Here is a 27,205-nt window from a genome sequence, read left to right as displayed (position 1 = left end):
ATCCATCTATCTATCCATCCATCTATCCATCCATCCATCCATCCATCCATTCATCCATCCATATATAGGCTGACAAAGTATTCAATTTTAATCATTTAGCTGTATGGCAAAGCCTCATTGTTTGCCGATTATGCCTCCAATTATTTTAACTATTTTGTAATTACTTTCAGGTTCGACTCCGTATGGATAAAGTTTTTATAGTTATGTGAGGTGAAGTTATCGGATTTGATCGATGGTGAATGCACAAAGACTAAGCAAGTAGAAGCAAGCATATTTCAAGGAGTAAGAAAATAGAAGCAAGCAACTGAATTGGAGAACTTGGACAAATGATCTAATGCACTTACAAAGAGCAAGGTTTGGCTTGTGGATTTAGCTGGTAGTGAGAAGCTTGCGAAGGTTGATGTCCAAGGTGATAGGATAAAGGAAACTAAAAATATCAATAGGTCACTTTCAGCTCTAGGAGATGTAATATCAGTTTTAGTAAATAGAAGCAGCCATATTTCATATAGGTAACACGCAACTATTTCTGGCTATAGGTTTCCACTAGGTCATTGAATATTACACCAAAAACTCTAAGCTGACACATCTACTCTAACATTCATTAGGTAATCAAATAGTTCAAAGTATGATTTTCAAATACACACATTGTTCCAAGTCTTAAGATCCTGATTTTCAAAGTTCAGCATTTTACTAAGTTTGAACATCCCTGCAGGTGATTTTCCATATAGGTAACACGTGACCATTTTTGACTGTAGGTTTTCGTTGAGCCATGTAATATTACACCAGAAAATCCAAGCTGACACATCTACTCCAAGATTCATTAGGTAATCAAATAGTTCAAAGTTTGATTTTTAAATACACACTTTGTTCTAAGTCGTAAGATCCTGATTTCCAAAGTTCAAAATTTTACTAAGTTTGAACTTTCCTGTGGCTGGGGAATCATAAGCATTGATGGTTGTACTTTAGATGGATTTATTATACATCTACTGATTAGGAGGCAACATTGGGGCATGTCATAAAATGTGCACCGTACTATCAGTGATACAAATTGGGACATCTGAGAAGAAAAACTAGGTTGGTGGTGCTTTTGGCTACTACTTTAACCCTATTAGAGGTTGGATTCTTTTAACTTAATTTTATTTTTTCTTGGTCAGTTTGATTGCTATCGCCTTTTTTTCTTGATTAAATCAATGTCTTGTCATTTTAGGTTGTAGAATAGAAAATTTTAAGTCCTTAGTTGATGAACTATGTAGGTTATACATAATGGTACATTGTTGTATGATTGAGACTTGAGAGATGTTATAGACAAGATGAGAAAATTATTTTTATCAAGTTCTCCACTCACAGATATTTGCTATATGTTCCACAATGCGATGCAAAAAAAGAAAAGAATAGAACATATAATTTGATACTAAAAAAAGTGTTGTCCTATACATGAAGTAGGTACCAAGTATGCAATAATACTTTCCAAGACATACACCACCAAAAGAATTACCCTCATAATACAAATATCAAAATAATTGCTCTCTTTTCATTCTAAGGGTCATTATAAGAGGAGGTTAGGGATATGATTCTAGAACTGTAAACTGTACATTCTGCTAAGTATTAGTTTTACCATAGGCAAAAAAGACTTGGGAGTTCCATGTGAGCAGATATTTTCTCTTGTTACTACGATTTTTGTAGGTTAGGATTAAGTGTTGCTTCCTTGATCCATGAAACTCTACCATTGGTGAGAGTAATGTACTACATCAAAAGGTTGCATCTTCTTCCTCTTCTATAATTCATTGACCATTATTTATATAGTGTAAGAATGATTCCTTCTACCCATTGTCAATGTGTTCATTTTTATCTCATTTCTCTTAAGACAGGATTTACGGATAACCTACTGAATTTGTTTCTCATGCTCTTTGAGAATTTCATCGATCTTTCCACCGAGTGGCATCAATGGTCCAGAGTAGTGGATTCGATTTTTCTTTGGAATATAACCCTACAACAAATAATAAATAAATAAATCTCCTTTTCTTTATTTAGCCAAAATGAAATGTGAAAGCTGCTTTCTGTGAGTATATTTCTCTTTCATTGTGTTTTTCTTTTTCATTTTTGTGTGGTGCAGGATTACAACCTTAATCCACTATTAACAGTGGGACTGGGATAAAATAGCCAAGCCATAAAGAAAATTAACAGTTCCTTACCGCCGCAGACTCCTTTCCTATTACATATTTGTCCTTCTTATTGGAAGATTCTTTCGGAAAAGAGAATAGGATGACTCAGAATCATTAAGTTAGTTATACTTCCCATTTATATTCTCTTCAGGCCACTGTGAGTGGGTACTGACCACCCTGCTCATATCAAATCTTGAACTACCATGAGCTGCAACTGAATTGGAGAACCTGGACAAATGAGCTGCGACACTTACTTTTCAAACTAGAGAACTTGGTCGCGCTTTGCCCAATCATAAGGTATCTATTAACAAAATGTTTTTTTAAAAAAATTAAGCGCTCAATATTATAAAAAGCTCTTGATCTAATTTATTATTAGTCCTTGAATTTTATGATTTTTATATTTTGAAGAAAAATAAGAAAAATTAGTAAGAAAAAATTTCAGATATCAAGAGGTTATACAAAAATTTTTTAATTTAATACAATTCAAATATATGGAGGGTACAAAAGGGAACATGGGATTCAGCTACAGGACTCACAATGAATTATTTAAAATCGCGACGAAGAGGAGTGAAACTTTCACCTATGGCATATCTGTCAGTGTGTTAGGAGTCTACACTGAGCAGATCAGGGACTATTAGCTCCACCAACAACATCAAAAAAGTAAAGTTCTTCTCTTATATTGGAGCCTGTAGCTTTTGTATTACGAGTGAAGTGTTGTTATGCTTTGATGCATAAGATTTTCTCTCTCTAATTGATTGAACTCTTAACTTTTTGATATCATTTTTGATTGGATATAAAACAAGCTCCAGAAGGGCTTTATCACGTTTCAGAAACTCCAAGCTGACACATCTACTCTAAGATTCATTAGGTAATCAAATATTTCGAAGTCTGATTTCTAAATACACACAGTGTTCTAAGCCCTAATATTGGGGCATGCCATAAAATGTGCACCGTACTATCAGTGATACAAATTGGGACATCCAAGTAGAAAAATTAGGTTGGGGGCGCTTTTGGCTACTCTTTTAGCCCCGTTACAGGTTGAGATGATTCTTTTAACTTAATTTTAATTTTCATTGGTCAGTTTTATTGCCATCGCCTTTTTTCTTGATTAAATCAATGTCTTGTCATTTTAGGCTATAGAATAGAAGATTTTAAGTCCGAAGTTGATGAACTATGTGGGTTATACATAGTCGTACTTTTTTTTATGATTGAGACTTGAGAGATGTTATAGACAAAATGAGAAAATTCTTTTTATTAAGATCTCCACTCACAAATGTTTGTTATATGTTCTACAGTGTGATGAATCCACTAGGATGATAAGCTTGAAGACCAACTGGATCCTAAATTGATGGATTTGTACCATTCTGACTGTGTTTTTAAGGTAAGTTACTTCTTAACAATTATGGATTGTAAGAGATGTTTGCGAACTAATATCTAAAGGATAAATATGCCTTCTCTTTTTATTATCCTTGGATAATGGTAAGCCTAAGGATCTGGATAAGTGTGGTTCAATTTCATGACCTTCTGGTTTATGGTTGGACCCTAAATACTTGAACCAACCCTTTGGGTTAAATGAAGTATAGTCATTTCAAAATATTGAGAGAGATTCCTACTTTAGTAGACGTAGTCTATTTGCAAGAGCTATCTTCACAAAAATGAATAACATATCTTAGGAGCTACTGCTGAATTTTCATGGACCCTCATACTATATGTTTAGAGCCATTATCGCATGTTTTTGGCATGTTCAAAATTTAAAAAGCTCAAAAAAACTGTAACTACCAATCAATGTGCTTGGAGAGCTAAAGTTGCTCGTAAGGAACTGAAGAGGCTTAAAGATGGTAATTATTAATCCACATCTTTTTATCATCCTGTTGGACAAAATTTCACTCTCTAAAACTGTCCTACTTTAGTAATATATGCCGCCACAAAGTTTTCAGATATATGATATTATTGTAGATTGCTTGAACCCTGTAAAAAACTTTTTTTTAAAGGTTCTTGTGCTGATATTAGATTCTTGAATTGGAAAGTTGCTTTCATCAGTTTTAAAGTGAGTTATTTAAATGCTCCAAAGGGGATCGACTTCGGAATTGGGTAGTTAAAGTAACATCCTTGAAGCAGGTTCAAATTCAAATAAAGGCGACACTTGGTGAATTTTTCCTATATTCCTAAGTCTTGATAGATAGAGTTGCCGACATGTAAGCTCTAATATTAATAGCATTCCGAAAGAGGAAGAGATGATTATGAACGAGATGAATATTAAGAATTTGTTGGAGTCTAATTAGAGTGCTGACGTGTAGGTTATTTATTTTCAATATTGGTCAATACATACTACATGGTTCATTCTATTTAATGACACTAATGGTAGTATTAGACTAATGAGCAAAATCTGAAGCTTCAATTGTGAGACAAGTTTTTCTTTTGTTTCTTATCGGAAGAGTTTGGTAAATAGATGGGGTTTACTTATTTGAAATACTTTCAGTTGGTCCTCAATATTTATTTGGAATTCAAATGACAATCCTTCAAAAGGCAAACGAATTTGGTGCGATGATTTTTTTCGGGCTTATTACTGAGAAGGGAAATTTAACTATTAATTTCAGACATAGTTTGATTATTTAACATTAGTTTTGTGTTCATATAGGCATAACTTAAATGTTTTGTAATCATCTTATTCAAATATGATGTTGCATTGTGATCTCACCGTCTTCATACTAGAGATACTACTAAAAAGCTGATGGTGATTGTAATAGGGAAAGTTTATAATGCGTCTTTAAGATTACCTGGACAGACAATGATTGTAGATTCCTCTGTTGTTACAACTTAGATAGGATTGCGTGGGATGGCTACACGCAATGAGCTTCGATTGAAAAGGAAGACAAAAGCAACAATCATTATTCAGGTTAATCCTTGAGTAAGGTGGCTGGCGACCAGTAATAAGTTTTTGTTTACGTAAGTGCTTGAGTTAAAAGACAGCTCATTTCTTGTTCTTTTTTTCTTTAGTTTTCTGTAAAACTAGTAAATATGTTCGCGCTTCACGCGATTGTTAAAACAAATTAAAATTTAACTAAATAGTCTCGATATTTTTTATTATTATAGAATTAAAATTTTACTCATCAATTAATTTATCATTTAGTCATAACGGTCGCAAATTTGATTGCTCCTTTCGTATTTTTTTAAAACTCACCCTTTTTTTTAGGTTTGATTTTCACAAATGCTATTATCCTGGACCCGACTCTGATTATAGAAAAAAAAAAAAAACTCCCAACATAACTTCATATCCCAATCCAATTCACATACCCAACCCAACCCAACCCCTCACTTAGTCCGAAATCAAACTACCACCCTCGAGTCAAGACTCAACTTTTAGAAACTATATTAGATTCTCTTTTAAAAATCTTATAGGCTAATTGGAGATTTAGAATAACCTTCTTGATATCTAAAAGTAGAATTGGATTATTAATAAAGATAACATTAAAACTTGAGAAGATAAAACATCTAAAATACTTATTAAAATTTGATAAAATATCAATTTAATTTTTAAACGCTGAAACTAAAATTCAACACAAATTTATATCATCTTAACTGCAAGAATACAAAGTATAACTAATTTAACAAGTCTTTAACATGCCCAAGTTTGGTAAAACACACACACAATGAAATTTAGAAGAGCAAATAATACTCAATTAATGATACATTTTCATATATTGTAAAAAAAAATAAACTACTAGTGTACCAAATATTTCAAGAAAGCACCTGATTGTAGCAAAAAAAAAAAGAGATCAAAAGACTTTATTTTTGAATAGATTTGTCGAAAAGAAACTCAAATCTTAAATTAAATAATATAGCGTCTATAAGAATTCAAACGCTGTCAATCTTGTCTCATGTTGTTACTTTGCTTTCTCTATCCTTTTTGTCTACTACGATATCAAAATCATAGAAGTCACCGGCGGATTACTTTTCAATACCCATCCAAATAAATCACAAAGTTGAAAAAGGAGTCAAATGAAAAAACATGGTACACCATAGAAAGAGGTCGGATACCACAAATAAAACTGATTATACTTATCAGCTGGATTAGTAAAAATAAAACTTCAAATGAATCAAAAGTAAAATCATAAGAATGACAACATACCCAGTGTATTCAACAAAGTGGGGCAAACTTCTAATCCAGAAGCATTATCAAAATTCGTCTTATGATTTCTACATTCCTACAGTAGCACCATTTGAGAAGAATAATCTGTGAACGATTAAATATTCTAGTAAAAAATTTAATTGAGAGTATAAAATATAAAGGTACATGAAACATTAAATAAACTTGAAAAATAACTAAGAATAAAAAAAGAGCAAAGTTTGTGCAAAATACCTAATCGAGAAAAATAATCAACGTCCCTAATCTTCATCGTGTGTACTAATTTCTTGAAGAAATTCAATCTTGAGCCATGTTTCTTTCCACCTTCCTTCAAATAAACTCTATATATGACTCGTTTGATGTAAAAGATCAATCTAATACGTCTATGAAATTTGATTTTTTTTTAAATACATCATTAAAATATGCAAATGAAGAAGGTCATTCAATTAGATCAAATGAATCGGGTCTGCATTCAATTATTCTTTACTACGGTTATTTAATGGGGTTAAATGAGAAGGAATCTAAGGATATTAAATATTAAAAATAATGAATAATTACTCTTTTTTACCTTAAAAAATGAATTAAACAACCCAAAAATTTGAAAAGTAAAATAAATAGCCATACTCAAATATTAAAGTGCCACGTCACTAGATTCTAAATTCTCCTTTATATTTATATATATTGATTTAAGAAAGATTTACCTGTCTCATTGGAACACCCTAAGCTTTTTGGGCTTCTTACTCTTTCTCGTATTTTAAAATTCTGTATAGGATTATGGAACTCTCATTGTCTTTAATGTATATTACTCATTGCATTATTGCATTGTTAATTTATTGTTGACCCTCATTAATCCTTTTTTTCATATTCCTTAGTTGTAACTGCAAATTCTTTAATATGTATTAATTTATGAATAATTATATTGCTAATTTATTTTTGTGTCCTTTTGTACTCTAATTATATCACTATATATAGATTGGAAGTAAAGTGTTTGCATACTGTAATATTCTTTAATTGTATACCTTTTAGTCGAGATTTTACAATGACATATTATTTTCTTTTACAGTTGATTTCTGGCAGAGATGATTTCATGATAAGGGCTAGACTTTGTAGAATGTGGGATGCCATTAATCACAAGAAAAATGGTGAGTTGATCAGTGTATGATGTTTATTGATGAAAAGGTACTTTCTTACATTGATTCTTAATTTAAAAACACCAATTCTTCTTTAATCTTTTAGTTTACATAACACTTATGACTTTCTTCCGTCAGGAAAATTTGACCTATGGTTTAATTAGTACAAATCAAGTGAACAGGCTGACAGAAATATTGAAAGAAGGTTCTTTATTTACCATAAAAAACTTCAAAGTTCTTGAAAGTATTTCTGCATACAGACCTATTGAAAGTCCATTGACACTTATTTTATCTGCCTCAACTATCATGAAGAATTTATCTGAAGATATTGTTGACATTCCTATAAATGGATTTAAGTTTATTAAACCAACTATGATTGATTCAAGGGTGAATAATCACACTGTGTTATCAGGTGTATATTTTTCTTATTATTAATTATTGCATAAATTATTAAAATAACAACATTATTCTTAAATTTCATACTTCGCCCACTTCATTTATAGATGTGGTTGGTTGTTTATATGAAATTGGTTATATAGAGAATTGTGGATCGAAGGGCAAAAAAAGAGAGATTCAAATTATTACTGATTAGTAAGTCACTCATTTTTAGATAACCGCTTAATATCTTCATTATAGTCATTCATCGATGTAATGACATCCAAACTTTATATATATATATATATATATATATATATATATATATATATAAAAGTACCTATTTTATTTATCAGTATTTCTTTGAAAAAATCATTCATATTTTTTTTACTTTTGTGTTATTTAAATGCAACTTATGTATTTAAAGTGCATGAAACTTAAAATATATGCATTTAAATTCTTCCATGTTTTTTCTTTTTCCAAATTTTGTGGTGATTTCTTAAATTCAAATATTAATAAAACAAGCTTACCAAATTATGTATATGTCTTCATATTAGAATCAAAGTCTGAAAAATTCTTTTGGTTAAATTTAGACGAATTATATCAATTATACACCTTTAATTTTCTTTGTCTTTTTGCATGCATAGTTTTGAGAAAGTCAAAATTACCTTATGGAAAGAGCTTGGTAAAATATTTGCTCCTTCCTTGTACAATAAGGATGTCGGCCCGTATATAGTGATAGTCACATCTACAACCGCGAAAGAATTTTATGATAATTGTCCTTAATTTAACTGTCACTAATATGAATTGAAGTGCTATTTTTTTCAACAAATGTCAAACTTACAATTTATTACATTTATTGTTAATAGGTGACGTTAGCTTCTTCACCACTCATGCAAGCGAAATATATGTAAATCTTGATATAGATAACGTAAGATTTTTGGTTCAAAAGTTTACAACCATATCTACAAAAGTACAAATTATCGAAAGGTCTAATGTTAATAACATTTTGATTAAGGAAGAGATGATTTTGAATCTGATGGACATTAAGGAGCTGTTTAATTCTGAGTAGAGTCCTGAAATGCAGGTTATTTACATATTTTGTTTCTTAAGTTTGTGTATTTCTATTTCAATAATTTTATTTACTATTTTAATTATGGATTTCAACTCATTTTAAAACTGAACATGGTAAATAAATATGTTGATAAATTAACTTTTCAAATATAAATAGGTATCTGCTGCTGTCTCATTGGGTAGCTTGAAAGATCCCAAGGAAGAGCTACAAATCACTGATGGTACTAAAAGTAGAAAAAAAAACCTACTCATACATGACGAAGAATTAAGTGTTGAAGATATAAATACGTTTAAGAAGTAGAGAGATTATTATTGCACCATATCTTTAACTGATGTTTGAGCTTACACAAAACTATTTTAAACTGTCATCATTTTTAGTTTGCTGAGACGAGTAGACGTGTTGATGAATAACTTTGTTTGTTAATGTGGTTGAATATAATCGATATGATGGCATTCATACTTGTATAATTATTTTTCGGCTTACGTAATATCCTAATTATTTTTATATTTATCCAATAATATATATTGATACCATTGATTACACTTTTTGGTAATATAGGTGAATTAGAAATGTTTTTGATCATATTGTGAGTTTGAAAGGACAAGATGTAAAACAATAAATTTAATACAATTTGATGCCTCATAATTGTATAACTACTTTAGAAATTGAAAATAATATAGCAAAGAAATTTTATTAGAATCTCAAGAGAATAATATTAATAATTATTTGTTATTGTGATTTTCTTTTCAATCTTACTTTTATTTCACTTCTTTGAGTCGAGGATCATTAGAAATAATTTCTTCCTTACAAAGATTGAGGTATCATCTACATACATTCTATACTCACTGAACACCGGCTATGATGCTGATTTAAAGGTCATCGATTGAGAAGAGTTTTTATGCCTAGTTTCATTATAAATCATAGCACAACCAACTAATATCATAAAAAAAAAAAGTCATAATCTTTGTGAATTATCCATTCACAATGTAATGATACTAAATTAATTTCTAAAGACGGAAACAACTATAATGCTAATCAGGTCTAATAATAAAAAGAATATTACATTTGTTTGACAAGCAATGGAGGAAGTAACCAAATCAAAATCTAATCTTCACCTCTGTCATAATAACTGTTTTGTAATTATGTAAGAGATGTTTAAGAAAGTTACTCAACTGAAAATAAATATAATTTAAATTTAAGAGAATTTATTAAGTATCTTTTGGGGGCATATTATATAGCACATAAATGAATGTCGATCTGCATATTTGGAATTGCGGCATAGTTATTATCACTAATCTTATGTATGTGGAGGATATAAATAAGTGAATTATCTCGTATATCGTTCTACTTTTTGTTTTTGTTTTTTGAAACTAGATAAAGAAAAAAATTATAAAATTAGGACAATACATTTTTTCTTAATCGAGCGAAGAAAAAACTAATATGTTGATAAATTAACTCATTCAAATATAAACTTGTATCTATTGATGTCTCATTGGATAACTTGAAAGATATCGAGGAAGAACTACAAGTCACTAATGGTGTTAAAAATAGAAAAATAGGACATCTAATCATACATTTTCAAAATTTTATTGTGAAATACCTGTTTACTATAATAGAGAGGAAATAATATTGTTTGTAGACAATATTTTTAGTTTTATTAATTAAAAGTACAGAAAAGGGCCTAAAATGCTCTTCAACTATGTAAATTGATGCAAAAAGGCCCCCTTGTCTACCTATGGGGTCTAAAATGCTCTTTTCGTCTACCTATTGGGCCTAAAATGCCCTTCTCACCTACCTACTGGGCTTAAAATGTCCTTTTCGTCTACCTATTGACCCTATTTTGCCCTTTTATTTAGGCAAATTACATGATTAAGTCATCCTTAAAACTTAATACATAAATGATAGTACTTTTTCAATATTACAAAAATATTTTTTTTTACATATATAACTATTTTAAAAAATTAAAAAAATAATTATAATTCCTAATTTAATGCTATAACTAATTATCAATTCACCTTAATTTAAGAAATATATTTTCAATCTTCAAATTAAAAGTGGAAAAGATAATCCTTTCTTTCCAATCTTTCTCTGTCTTATATTCAAAATTCAAATATTTTTAAATAAACTAAGTATTCCATTATTTGCTCGTGTATGCTTCATTTTATTTTCATTATGTTAATCATCTAGTATTATTTCATTATCATATATTTTTAATTCTAATGTAATGGGTTAACAATAATTTTTTATAGACAAATATTTATGGAATAAAAATTATGTTGGAAGTATAGATATACCATGTATTTTTTTGTATAAATATAATTTATGTCAAAGTTAGATTACTATTAAATTTTTGATATAATTTATGGGATAAATATTTATGGTATATCTCATTATGTCGGAAGTACTTTTATTTTTTATAAAATTATTTATTAAATATAAATATATATTTTCAGTATTACATGGTATAAATTTTTTATATCTAAAATATACCATGTATGTTTATGGTATAAATATAATTTATATGGTATAAATATAATTTGTATGGTATAAATATACCATGAACTTTTATGGTATAAATATCCCATATATTTTTATGGAGGTATTGTGAAAGTAGACAATAAAAATAAAAAACATAAAATTTTGATATAGTATATAAAAAATGAATGAACAAAGATTTCTATAAAAACAGGCAATAAATAAGAAATATGGGAATTTAATATATAATTATTTTTCTATCTATTAGAATCGGTTATAAAAGTAAATATTTTATATGTTATATCTCTGACAACCAACTAAGACAGCTATGTATATGCAATAATTTTTAAAAATTGAATATTTATGATGTTGTTTTTCTTTTTATTTATCAGATCAATTTAGAATAACAAAAAATTGATATTGTACACTATTTATTTGGTAAATATTAATGAAAATGATACAAATTTTATGTAGTTTAATAAAAATAAGTTGTGGTATTATATAATTTTTTCTTAAATAAAAGGATAAAATAGCCCCAATAGGTATACATAAAGGGCATTTTAGGCCCAATAGGTAGACAGGAAGGGCATTTTAGGCCCAATAGATAGGCGGAGAGCACTTTTGCACCCTTTCACATAATTGAAGGTCATTTTAGGCCCTTTTCCGTTAAAAATATACTATTCATCATGCTAAACTTGATAACCTTCATTATCTCATATAATTATAATACAGGAGTTACAAGAATGAAATATAAATACCTATGAAGAAAGAAATATAATATTTTACAACTTAGCACAAATATAAAAAAGAGCAAAACTCCCTATTAAACAATAATTTAAATTGCCTCTGCAGTTAACTTCAGTCAAAGTAATGGAAAATTTAGTAAATACAATGATTATTTAGTGTATTTAACATACCAATTATGTGTTGCCTCATTTTTAATTTCTGAAACTCCTCTGTTTCCCTTCTGTGACATTACATTCACATACTAAAATGTAGTACTTAAGTGCCCACCTAAGAATTTTTAGAGCATTTTTCTTTTATTTACTTTGCTCATTCATTTTTTACCTTTCACGTTTCGCTTATCGAGGGGTAAACTGTATGAATATTTACATACATTTTAAGATATTTCTTTTTAAATATATTAATATGAAAATAATTGGAACTTATAGCATTTTTCTTATAGTTAAATTTGTATTATCAATATTTTTGCATTGCCTTTATTTTATTTTTCAGTATTCAAGAATTTTTTTTGAATTTTTTATTTTAGTTAAAGAGGGATAATGTTCAATTAATGTATAGTACATAAATTAAATAAATTAAAGATATGAATATGAAAGAGCAAAAATTGTTAACCCACGTAGTTGCTTCCAAATAGCCGTTTTCTACGATTTATTCATCTTCTTCTCCTCTACAGAATATACCTATGAAAGGCTCATATATGAATTTTAACTATTCTTCTACCAAGGTTTGTAATGAACCATTTCTCTTCTCAATCATTTGTATCTTCAATTGATTTTAATGCATATTAATCTCTGAATAATTGCATTTAATTCATTCTTCAGTCTTTTCATGTTCTTTTTATGTATTATATATCGATAAAGAAGTCAATCTTTTTTCATATTATAGCTTGCTTACTCTTTTTTGCTTTTAATTTTTTAGTATGATGCATTCTCTTCTTTCAGAGTTGGTTACTGATAGAGATGATTTGATGATAAGGGTTAGGATTAGTAGAATGTGGGATGCCATTAATGTCAAAATAATAATAATAATAATAAATTGATTAGTTTAGATATGATGTCGATGAAAAGGTACCCCATCAAAATAATTATTACTCTTTCTTATACACATTTTTTCAAAACTCTTAATTATAAATTCATATGTTTTGATATATCAGGGCAATTTGGCGCATGCTATAGTCAGGAAAAATCACGTTAGTAGGTTCAAGCACAAGTTAATTAAAGGTACATTATTTATCATCAAAAACTTCAAAGTGGTTGAAAGTAGTGGTGTATATAGACCAGTTGAAAACTCTTTGAAAATAATTTTATTTTCCTCAACTGCGATCAAGAGCTTATCTGAAGATATTGTTGATATTCCTATGAATGGATTTCACTTTATTAAAACAGAATTAACCGAGTCAAGGGTAAACAACAACACGATCTTATCAGGTTTGTATTATATATATATGTATATATATGTTTATATACATTCATATATACATACTTTTAGTTTTCAAATTTTAAAAAATTGTTCAATTGACAACGTTTTCAGCAAACACTTATGGAATTGGTGATATGGAGAATGCTGGATCGAAGTGGAGAAAAAGGGACATCCAAATTGTTACTGATTAGTAAGTCATCCATCTCATATCAAGTTGTTTTATTTTTTGTCTTCTTAAAAGAGTACTATTTTTAAAACATACATTGATTTTTTTTTTTTAGGATTAGATTTAAATGAACTATAATATTCTTATTTTATTTTTCCTGGATAATTTGGTAAAGTAAAAAATAACCTTATGAGAAGATTTGGGAGAGAAGTTTGCTCCTTATTTTCACAAGAAGGATTTTGAGCCATATATAGTGATTGTGACTTCCACAACTCTTAAAGAATTTCATGATATTATTTTATATTTAATTATTGGATGTTATATATTTAGGTTCTAACATTATGAGAGATCTTTGTCGCAATTTTTATTATGTCCATTGTTAATTCGGTGAAGTTAGCTTCTCTACCACATATGCTAGTAAAGTATATGTGAACCTTGATATAAATTACATAAGATTTTTGAAGCAAAAATTTTCCACCATGTCCATGGAAATACAAGTTATTGAAAGCTCTAATATTAATAGCATTCCAATAGAGGAAGAAATGTTTATGAATCGGATGAACATTAAGAATTTGTTGGAGTTTGATTGGACTGCTGACATACAAGTTATCTTTTGCTTCTTACATTTTGATTTTTCATTTAATACTTCAACAAGATAGATAGTTGTAAATTTTCTTTTGAGGATTGTAGGAATACATTGTTACTATGAGGAGTAAAATTACAAACATAATAAACTATTTTAGATGGTACCACATTTTATGCAATGTATGCTCGAAGAAGGTTACACCTGCAAATGGTGTTTAGCCATGCCTTAATTGCAACAAAGATTGCAAGTTTCCTTTGGTGAAGTAAGGATCCTGGAAGGACTATGAATTTTCTTTGTATTACGAATTAATGTTAATTTATTTTTACAAACATAGGTACAAGATACACATACAAACGAAAGACAATATCGGAAAAACTACTTTTGTTATATTCAATGATGTGGCTGAGAAACTCCTTGATACATCAGCTCACAAGTTGTTCAACAAGCTATCATCGTTAGATAACAACGGTGTTCCTACCCACATTCAAAGCCTATGTGGGAATTTTTTTATTTTTAAGCTTAAATTAAACAGTTACAATTTGAAAGAGGGGCTTGAAAATTTTACTGTATTAAAGCTTTGAATTCCAGATGAAAATTTGGAAATAAAGTACAAGCTAAAGGAAGATAAAAAGGTATTACAGTATAGTCTATTGAAATTTGTAATGCACAATTTTGTATACTTTGTAAATCATCTTTTTCGTTGTTGATTTTACATGTGAAAAAATTGATAGAGGATGAAAGTGAGCTAAAAGATCTCGTTTCCAAAGAACTGTCCACAGAAAAGGTATTCAGATTTACTATTTCAGTTATTGGGCTTCTATTTCTTCTTAAGATTAACATGTTTAATACACATGTTCACAAATGTACTTTTACAAAATAAAAAGGTATCTCTTGACATCTTATTGGATAAATTAGAAGATTGTAAGGAAAAACGGCATGTCATTGATGGGGCTAATAGTTGGAAAAGAACAAACCTAATCATAGATGAACATGACTTAATTGATGCAGACACAAATAAGTGCAAGAAGTAGAAAGTTTGTTGTCTGTTCTGACCTTTTACTCTTTCTAAGCTTAGACAAAATAGTTTAGTCCTTTTACCCTTTTTTATAGTGTCACTAGTAGACTGAAGCATAGCATGAATGAAGTCAATTCATTCCAAGAATGATGTCAAAATCTATCATCTTTAACTCTACTAAGTCTACTAAAGTAATTTTCTGAGATACCATAACCGGATAATTCCTATATACTCACCGGGCTACGATAGACTTATCCACTAGGGTAGATACTGAGAAGGGCTCTGCTAGGATTTTAGGAATGACTTTAAAGTCAACAGCTATATAAAGAGTTACAAAGGAGTAAAAAAATCCTGGATCTATCAAAGTATAAACATATAAATGATAAACTTGTGACGTACCAGTGACCATATCAGTAGAAATTTTCTGATCCTGGCGAGACTAAAGTGCATAGAGTCTATTTGGGTGTTGCTCACTGGTGGAACTGGAATTGGCACCCTACTGATTTAGGCAATTGGACTGAGTTGGAGGACGATTGTACTGACCCTGTGAGCCTTACTGAGGACAATCTCTGATTCTTTGGCCTGGCTTGCCACATCTTAAACATACATCACTGCCAGCTCTACAGACACCCTGATGGTTTATGCCATACTTTTTACAAAGAGGATTTATTCGGGGACAACTAACTCTACCCTAGGACTTAGAGCTTAGCACCCTATCCTTATTGCCGTTTCTGAAGTTAGGCACTAGAACACTAGCTAAGGACGGAGCTGGAATTGAAGATTTTAAGCAGAACTAAGGACGATTATCACCCTCTGACTTAGGCTGAGTGAAATTGAAGCTACCTGTTCTAGCCCTCTTGTTTTCCCTCTTTTTCTCCTTAGTATTCTACTCTTCTATTTGCTAAGCATGTACCATTAACCAAGACAAGTCTATCTTCTTAATTAGCATTGCGGTTCTACACTTCTTAACCATACTTTTAGATACCCCAGACATAAACTTACTCATTTTACACCTACTATCAGCTACTACATGAGGAGCAATCTGGATAACTGAGAAAACTTAAGAGAATACTCTTCCATTGTCATGCTACCCTTCTTCAAGTTAATGAATTCTAATACCTTAGATTCCCTCAACTCCTATGGGAAGAACCTATCTAAAAAGGTAGTTGCAAACTCCTCCCATTCTATAGGCCCTACATCTGCGGCCCTATTTGCCTTCTATTGCTTAAACTATATATGATCCACATCCTGTAATTGATATATAGCTAACTCAGCACTTTCACTAGCGGTTACCACCATAATATCAGTGACCTTCTGCACCATGTCTAGGAATTTCCATGGGTCCTCTTCAGAGTTAGACCTTGAAAATAAAGAAGTGTTCATTCGGGTGAAGTCTCAAATTCTAGCTACAGCAGTATTGGCCACTGGGTTGGCCTGAACAGTAGCTGGGCATTCATTATGGGCTGCTATAGAGTGAACTAAAGTGGTGAAAGCTGCTATGAATTCTTCATGAGAAACATGCTTATCCAGGAGATTTTCTTGAACGGGCGGAGGTGCTGGCTGGTTTCCAGTTCTTCTTCCATTAGTCTTTCTGGGAGACATATTCAAAAAAAAAAGGGAAACTTAGATTAGACAGAGAGTTTAACTTGAGCTCATGCTCACTCACACTACATGAATACTGAAAGAAGGGAAACTTTTCCTAAAACATCTCGTATCCCCTTTTCCATAAGTGTGGCGCACTACACATCCATGTACAAGACACTACTTGATGCAAATTTTAGACTCCTTAGGACTTTGTTGAACCTTAGGAACTGATACTAAGTTGTAACACCCTAAGTCTTCACCCTAGACGTCACACGGTGCTTATAATCCTAAAGGACCATAAGCTAACCCATAACTGGTACCTGTTTTGAGAACTAGATAATAATACTGATAACATATGCGAATTTATGATTGAAATGCCATAAGGTTCTCAAAATACCAAAATAAATACCTGTAACACCCCGAATCTGGTACCCGAAATGCTATACGGTGCTCATGTCCCTGAAGGACCACAAACTAACCTATGACTGATATCTATACCTGAATACTGTAATACAATATGTAAAATATAGGAATAATAGACTGAAATATGCCATAAGGTTCAAACTAGATAAAATATAATATCTGTGATCTAAACGTGTTCCCAAAAATCTAAAACTTGTCCGAGAACACCTATTGACTTTCCTGATCGTGAATTAATAAAAATACAGGCCATTAATCGACATTAAGATGGTAAGATAAGATTGCCAAATTTTGAAGGCCAAAATAAGCTAAGTCTGGGAAGTTGGTTAGAATTTTCTAAGTCTGGGAACCATTGAAAAGTTTAAAGGACTAAATTAAGCTCAGAAGTCTTGCGGGGTCTTATAATATCTCCCCCTTGAGAATATTCATCCTCGAATGAGACTGACTGAGAGAAGAGAAGAGACAAATTGACGTACATACTAAACATGAGTAGCTGAAACATGATTCCATGACTGACATGACTGATAACTAAATCCACCATACTGAGTATACATATCTGATGCATGTGTAACTAATTCATGAATGCATGACTGAGTGTTTTGATAAACTGAGTTTCTCACAATGAGAATGCATATCTAATGCATAATTATATGACTAAACTGATGCATGAATGCATGACTGAATATGCAATGGTATTTAATACCAAGTTTATGATGGAATTCTGAACATGAACTGGATACTAAGTTGTAACTAAAATCTGAAAATAAAACTTAAAAGCTTAAGAAAAACTGTTACCTTGAGCTAGATCTGAGTTAGCGGAGAAGAGGTAAGGGTACTTGTTTCACATGTCTTCTTCCGCTTCCTAAGTAGCTCCCTCAACAGACTGATTCAGCCAAAGAACTTTGACTAGAGGGATTTCTTTGTTCCTCAGTCTACGAGTCTGATAGTCAAGAATTTCGGCTGGAATCTTTTCATAAGAGAGGCCTTTTTGAACATCTATGCTCTGAATAGGGACTACAACTATTAGGTCACCTATGCACTACTTGAGCAAAGATACATGGAAGACTGGATGAACTAAGGCTGGATCTGAAGGTAATTTGAGCTCATAAGCTACCTAGCCAAAGCGATTGAGAATTTTGAAGGGACTGATATATCAGGGACTGAGCTTTCCCTTCTTGCCAAACTGCTTCACTCTCTTCATAGGAGAGATATTTAGATAAACATAATCACAAATCTCAAACTCAAGATCCTTTCTATGTACATCTACATAAGACTTCTGTCGGCTCTGGGAAACCCAAAGTCTTTCTCTGAACAACTGAACTTTTTCAAAGGCATTGAATACTAAGTCAGGCCCTAGAACTGCGGCCTCACTAACTTTGAATGAACCGGTTGGAGATCTATATATCCTACCATAGAAAGCTTTGAATGAAGCTATCCAAATACTAGAATGATAATTGTTGTTGTATGCAAACTCAATCAGAGAAAAGTGGTCATCCTAACTACCCTTGAAATCAATTGGACACACCCTTAGCATATCTTCTAAAGTCTGAATAATCCTTTCTGCTTGACCATCTGTCTAAGGATGGAAGGCTATACTGAGATGAACTTGGGTACCAAGACCTTTTTGGAACATTTTCCATAAATAAGAGGTGAACTGGGTACCTCTGTCTGAGATAAAATATAACAGAACACTATGCAATCTTACCAACTCTCTAATGTAGAGTTTGGTGTAATCCTCGACCGAATAAGAGGTATGGACTGGAAAAAAATAGGCTAATTTGGTTATTCTGTCTACAATGACCCAAATTGAATCATGCTGATGACGAGTTCGAGACAAACTCATCACAAAGTCCATGTTCACTTTTTCCCACTTCCAAGTAGGAATATTGAACTCCTGCATGGACCCACTAGGTTTTTGATGCTCTATCTTAACCTACTGGAATGTAGAGCACTTAGCCATAAACTCTGCAATATCTCTTTTTATCCCACTTCACCAATAGATTTCCCATAAGTCACGATAAATCTTAGTGTCCCCTGGGTGAATAGAGTAGCATGCACCATGCGCTTCTGCAAGAATTTATTGCCTCAAGTCATCTACACCTGGCACACAGAGACGACCCTAATAACGCAAAACACCATCTCCCCTTTGGGAGAAAGCCTTTAGTTTCTGATCCTAGACTGACTCTTTCAACTTGACAAGACTGAGATCTCTATCCTGATTTTCTTTTACCTCGAAAATTAGAGATAATTCTAAACTAATCTGAACCCATTTATTACTCTCTGCTGAATCAACTAGGCGAACACCTAGTCGGGCAAGCTGATGAACTTTCTGAGCTAACTTCTTCTTATTGCTCTCAACATGAGCAACACTTCCCATAGACATTCTACTGAGAGCGTCGGCCACTACATTGGCCTTGACCGGATGATAAAGGACACTCAGGTCATAATCTTTCAAGAGCTCTAACCACCTTCTCTGATGAAGATTGAGATCTTTTTGAAAAAAGACATACTGAAGGCTCTTATGATCTGTGAACACATCTACATACACCCCATACAAGCAATGCCTCCAAATCTTTAAGGCAAATACTATGACTGCTAACTCAAGATTATGAGTCGGATAATTTTTCTCATGGGTTTAAGTTGTCTGGAGGCGTATGCTATGACCTTACCATGATGCATGAGGACACAACCCAAACCTATTATGGAGGCATCAAAGTACACCACAAAACCATCTGAACCATCTGTAAGAGCTAACACTGGAGTTGAGGTGAGTTGAGTCTTCAACTCCTGAAAACTCTTCTTGCAAGGATCTGACTATCATACCCTATTTTTACCTGAAGTTAAAATGAGCACGACGTTATGGACTCCAAAATAATGAAAATTTGCACAGAGTCGCTAGCTAATTTTTAAGAAAAATAAGGAAACCTATTGAAGTATTAACATGTGATTAATGTTTTAGCCTGTGAAAAAGCAATTGAGATTCTAGGTAAGGGTTCAAGTTATTCCGAATGAAAGAGGTTAGGCATCCTTCAGAATCCACAAGTGTGATACTCGGCTAGACTAAATTTTTCAAAGAGGGAGGAGGTATAAAAAATAATGTAGAAGTGTATGTATTAAATATAAAATAATATAAATATTTAAAATTATGTAAAGATGTATATTAAATATATAAATAAAATATGTTATTATAAAAAATGTAAAAAAATACATGTGAAAAGAAAAGTATTTTATGTTGTGTGAAAGAAAGTATATCTTGATATGTCATGAAGACAAAGAGAAAAATAATGTTCTTTGTTTGATTAAAGTTTATGAAAAAGTAAAGATTTAGTTTAACAAAAAGATCACAATGTTTAAGATGTCAAAGTATGTAAACTAATTTGATTAATTTAATTTATTAGTGTAAACATTAACGACCTAAGTTTGCATAAATGCGAAGTGAAGTTGTATAAAGAAAATTCCGCCCAACACCCCAAAAATAAAGTTTTCACTATAATAACATTTGTACAAATATAAAAATACAATACGAAATTAAAAGGGCCTCTTTGAATGCAACTCTCGACGAGTAATTCAAATAACCTATATAAACACTTGTAAAAATGTTAGTAACGAATAAATAATAATCCAAATAAATTGAACAAGTATGTGTATATATAAATATTTAAAAAGATATTTTTTTGTTAAAAAGTGGGCTCAGATAAAGTCATGACTGCGAAATGGTTGCTCAATTAATTGGCCGTCCTAAATCGTTTTGCTACGAAGTAGTTGCTCAATTAATTGGTCGTCCTAAATCGTCTTGTCAAAATCTGAATTGTAACATCTTGTATTGTTATAAAGTTTCATCATCGCCCAAAATATTTATTTTATTACATATTTGTACACGTAAAGTCCGTCTTTTGTTTACGAAGGTCTCAAATTAATAATAATTTTTCATCGGTCATTGTATTGATACTTGATATGAATAAATAAACTTGAGAAAAATAAAGTCCGTCTTTGTAATGGGGTGGCCTCAAGTATCCGACAGAGAGATAATGTCATTGGTCAAACATTTATTTTTGATGTAAATAAGTAAACTTTGAGAAATAAAAATCCATCTTTTGTCATGGGATGGCCTCAAGTATCCGACGGGAGATAATATCATTGGCCAAGCATTTATTTTGATATAAAATAGTAATCTTTTGAAAATAAAATCCATCATTTGTAATGGTGTGGCCTCAAGTATCCGACGGATAGATATTTTCATCGGCTAAATAATTAATGGCATTTAATAATAATGAAAAATGATGAAAAATTAACAAAGTTACTGAACGCATATCAAAAACATTCATAGAAATTCAAACGATTATCAATGATTAAAATAATAAAATAACAAAAAGGTCAAAGTTAATGAATAAAAATGATGTAGCCATGATGAAGTAATTGAAAATAACAAAAATAGAGTAAAATTCCTAATTGTATAACAAAGTAATGTAATAAAATAAAAATAATAGTTCAAACATGATTGAAAAATGTGAATATTCACAGAGAAGTGACAATAACCATCATTAACCATCCATAAACAAAGAAATACGAAAATAAATTCACATAAAATATCAATCAACAAAATTCTTAAAAAATATAACAAAGATTGATGGAAATGGATAAAAGAAAGAGAGGCACTGGGACACAAAGTTTCGGCCATGAACAGTAAGAAAATATGAATAGCAACAACAACACTTGAGAAATATATATATATATATATATAGATATATATATATATATATATATATATATATATATATATATATATAATCCCTAGTAAAAATGGTGAAATTTCACCAAAATAGAGAGCACAAATTTATTTTATTTTATGTGTATATGTGTGTTTTTTGTGTGTTTGAGAGAGAGAAAAAAGAGAAAAAATTTGTGTGTATTTGTTTATTCTTGAGAGAGGGGAGAAAGAAAAATATAATGTGTGTGTGATTTAAAATGTACATATGCATTTGTGTATTTTTTGGAGAGAAAATGAAAAATAAGGAAAGATTTTTTCTTGTGTTTTTTTTTTGTGTATATATTTGAGAGATAGAAAAAATATGTGTGGGTGTATGAAAATGTGTGCGTAGAGAGAAAAGATGAACAAAATTGTCTTCCATCCTTGCCTATTTATAATAAAATTGGGCACTCCTATTATCCAATTGATAAAGGAGTGTCCCCTCTTTTTATAATAGCACATCCTTTAGTTCTTAAGATATTGACCAAAGGATGTTCATCCTTTTGACCAATAGATAGAGTTATTGTCCAAAGGGTAGTGTCATTGAGTGGTCATTGTCAAATGTGACAATACAACACTGAGTGGTCATTGTCGGACGTGACAAAATATTATTGTGTAGTCGTTGTCGGATGTTATAAGATATTGAATTATTACACTGCACAGAAATAATTGATCTGACTCAGCGTTTGTGGACTGTAAAATATAGATGTTGAATGAAAAATGTAAAGAATATTAAAATTATTAAATATAATTAGTTTAAAAATACTATTATATATATATATATATAACGTCATGTTGTGCACGTGTGCGGGTGATTGTAAAATGTTAAGAACGATAATGAATTGATAAAAATCCTAAAATTAAAAAAATTATTAATAAATTATAAAAAATAAAAATATGAAAGGACAATTATCAATAATTTATCAAACTCTTGTAAAAAGATGTGAAAATTATGCTTTGTGCCCTTTAACGAACAAAAAGCCTGAAGACGTTAATTTTAGGCATGGAGAGCAAAAATTGGGTGTCAACAGTTGCCCCTTTTCATTTGAGGACGATGTAGAAGTCTTCAAATGAAAAAGTTAACGTGTAGCCAATTTTGCTCGACAAAAATGATTTGAAGAAAATTTGATCAAACTCCTATTTAAAGTTACCTACATACCTCGAGTTGTATGAGGATCAGGTTAATGTAGTTCAAAAAATTTAAGCAAATCGCCCTGTTGTTAAGGGTGAGAGATCATGCGAAATGATATTGGGTGAAGGACTAATTAGAAACAAAAGCGTTCATCTATTTTTGATGCCCCTTTCAAAATTGCCCCTGTGAGATGCTGGAGACGCAAGATTGTGTACTTGCTGGGGAGAAAGAATGATTATGATTATGACGATCAAACTCTGCACAGAGCTTCCTAAATATCTTGAGTGTTACGAGAATCAAGTCACTGTAATTTGAATCATAGCAATATCAAAATTTGCCTCAGTATAGAGTTATGGTGACACTGGGTTTCTTCAATGATGACAACAAAGATTTTAACACGAATGGAATGAATACGGGTGCTTGTTCCAAAGTTGACTGTTTGGGTAGCTGGAAATGAGTAGATGTCGGATAGCAATATTTGCTGAGGACTTTAAGTGAAAAAGAGATTGCGAATTTTCAAAGATTACCCCAGTATCGGATTAAGAAGACATTGAGTAATGATAATAAGGATTATTAAAATGAGAGTTTTAGGTCGAGTTGAGTTGAGTTTCTTCGCCGAAATTCCTGACGTAACTAGGGATCCCTGACATTCCGCTAGCTTGCCCCAGTTTGCTGCTAAGATGATAATTTCACGTTGTACTGAATGTTCTAGTATTGTTTCTATTTTTTAAGGCAATCCGTCTAGCGGGGTAATAACTAAAATGTAAATAGCCTCTGTCAGCTGAGCAGTAATTGAAATGTAAATAGCCTCTGTCGGCTGTGCAATTGATGAAATATAAATAGCCTCCGTTGGTCGAAATTTAAATAGCCTCCGTCAGCTGAGCAGTTGCTGAAATATAAATAGCCTCCGTCGGCTGAAATGTAAATAGCCTCCCCCGGCTGAAATGTAAATAGCCTTCACAGGCTAAAATATAAATAGTCTCCATCGGCTGAAATGCTTGTTAAGGAAGTAAAAGTTGCATTATATATCCTATTGTTGGGGGTGGGCATGCCCTGTCCTATTGTTCAGGGAGGACTTGCCTTGTCCTATTATTTGGGGCGGACTACCCAATCCTATTATTCGGGGTGAACTGCTCTGTCCTGTTTTTTGAGGCAGACTGCCCTATGTTATGTTAGAGTTTTATGAACATCTGTTAGTACGTGATGACCCAGTCTTATTGGGGATATTCCTTTAATGCGACCTGCAAGAAATCAAGAAATTTGTTTTAGAGTTAGAAAGTATTAGCAAATGAATTGATAAAACCTGGCTTCCTGGCTTATGATAGAGATGTGATGTTGAGTTTCTGATGGAATGTTGTAATATACTTGACACGTTCCTACTTAAGCATTATTATGACCTGCAAGATTCGAGAAGATTCTTTAGCGTCTTAGAATAATTATGGATAAATTGATGATACCTGGATTCTCAGCTTATGATGGTGAGGCAGTATTTAGGCTTCCAGGATGTTTGAACCTTTTTTGTAGCAATGTCGTACCTGTGCTCAAAGAAAGTTTCTTAGTTTGGGGAGGGGATGTTGATTTTGTGTTGATCGAGAACTCAGCCTAGTAGCTATCTCGTCCTTTAATCTTTTGACAATCGGTAATCTATTCAGGATTTGGAGTTGTGACACTTCCTAACTCCACATAATGTGCTTATACTAGTATGTCTTCTGGTGGGAACTTTCTTCATCTTGATCTTCGCTTTTGAACTTCCATCAAAGTGACGTGGTTGTTGTGGCTTGAGATGATAAATGAAATTTGAAAAGATGTAAAAGATTATATTATTAATATGACCAAGAGTGACTTAAGCTGCCTAACTGACTAGAATTAACTGAATAAGGAGTTGATGGAACATTTACCCAACTAACTCCATCTACTGAAAGATAAACTGATATAATGAAATAAATAATCATATCATCCTCGAATAATAAGGACTCATCGCTAAATCTGGCTTCTACAATTTGAAGTGCTATTGATGCTCTAGAACTCGTGCTTCTGGACCTATGGTATAAAACACCATAGCACAAATACATTAGTACGATTGAATGTACCAGTATGGATTTGAGGCAAGTTGAATGTAGTGGGTTCAAATACATGAACAACGATAACTGACTATATAACATGAATGTGAGAATACATGCATAAATAAATGACTGAAACTTAATTTATGATGATACTGACTACTGAGTCTGAATACTGATAACATGAGTTACTAATAACTGATACTGAGTGACTGTATCTGACAGTCTAAATTCTGATGGAACTAGCTGAGTTCCGTACTGATCTGAGTTAACTATATCTTATAGTACTAAATTCTATAAAACTATCTAAGTTTTATTACTGAGACTGAGACTGAAACTATAACTGTGGGAAGTAGTCATCTAACCGACATGCCCCAAATAAAGTAATATAGCTGAGGTTGAGTCCGATCTAAAACCCTAACTCAACTGACAGGTAAGCCACCTTATCAACCCTCAACTGGTAGGTTAGATGTCTTAACCTATGCTGGCTACATAGTTCTGGAATGCAAGGATTGCTTCTAAGAATCCCACCCTCTACTGGCAGGTGAGTTCTTATCCTTGGGTTCACTCGGTGCTAAATCCTACTCCCATCTAAATAGACACTGAACATTATTAATTGAGCTGAACTGGACTGAGTTAACTGAGTTCTGTTGACTGATGAAAAACTACTGAGATTACTGAATACTGAGCTTTCTTGAGTCACATGTCTGACTGAGTTCTATTGACCATGGCTTGACTGAGAGTATCATAAAAACATGACACTGGCTTTAGGCACACAGCTAAGTTGTCGGGTACAAGTACCCCCAGGACTCGATAGAAGGAAACTTGACAAGGCATGACGTTCTTGAATACATGATCAACATTAACAATTCATAATATAGTAAGTTGGGAATTTCATGAAGCACATAGTTATCAAAAACTTATACATGGTAGGAATACATATAATAAGTATCATAATTTCATACTCTAACATCATGAGCATTCCAATAAAAATCTACATTGCACATCAATAGCATAGGTGTCATTTGAACATAAGGGTAAGACATGCATTTATCATATAGGTTACAATTGAGCTATAATACACAATTTCTATCCTCTTAGGCATTTTGTCAAACACCTTACATGCACAACTTAGGGCATAGGTGAAATCATCAAATTACACATTATGAACAATGCTATTCATGGATTTCAACTTGCATGCTAATGTAGTTTCATGAAAAGTACGTAAAGATTCCTACTTGGGAATCGTACAACAAGATAAACATGGTTAGAAAACACCCACAACATAAACATCATGATTTATAATTTGAAATAGGGCTCTGGAGCTTTATGGATGAAAGGAAACCATAAATCAACACTATGCATACGTTGGATGGAAGATTCTTGAAAATAAATGGTGAAATTCTTGAAATTAGATCTTCAATTGGAAACCCTAATCTTGTTCTTGATGGATTTGAGAGAGAAACCACTATAATTTGGGTGAAATAGGGCTGAATTACGTGTTTGTGACTTATATAAGGGTGGGAAATTGACCCTTTTGCCCTTGAGGACGTGATCATTTAATGACAAAAAACTGGCTGCCGACGGTACAAGCGACGCGATGCATTGATGGTTGCGATGCGATACTTGACACCTCGTGCCATGATCGCATTGAGCCTCAGAAATTTTAGCTCTGGTAGCCTGCACAAATATTGACCAACATGATTGGTGATGCGACGCGCTAAGATCGTATTGGTCCACTGTTTTGGGACTCCTAACATGATCTAAACATGTTCCAAAAAATTCAAAACTTATCCGGGAACACCTATTGACCTTCCTAATCATGAATTAATGAAAATACGGGCCATTAAAGGACATTAAGATAGCGAGATGAGATTGCCAACTTTCGAAGGCCAAAATAGGCTAAGTCTGGGAACTTGGTTAGAATTTTATAAATCTGGGACCCCTTGATAAGCTTAAAGGACTCAATTAATCTCAGAAGTTTCATAG

The sequence above is a fragment of the Capsicum annuum genome, chromosome 1 (assembly GCF_002878395.1).
Source record: "Capsicum annuum cultivar UCD-10X-F1 chromosome 1, UCD10Xv1.1, whole genome shotgun sequence".
Classification (NCBI taxonomy): domain Eukaryota; kingdom Viridiplantae; phylum Streptophyta; class Magnoliopsida; order Solanales; family Solanaceae; genus Capsicum; species Capsicum annuum.
The sequence above is the reverse complement of the archived record's forward strand: the minus strand, read 5'-3'. Positions refer to the sequence as shown.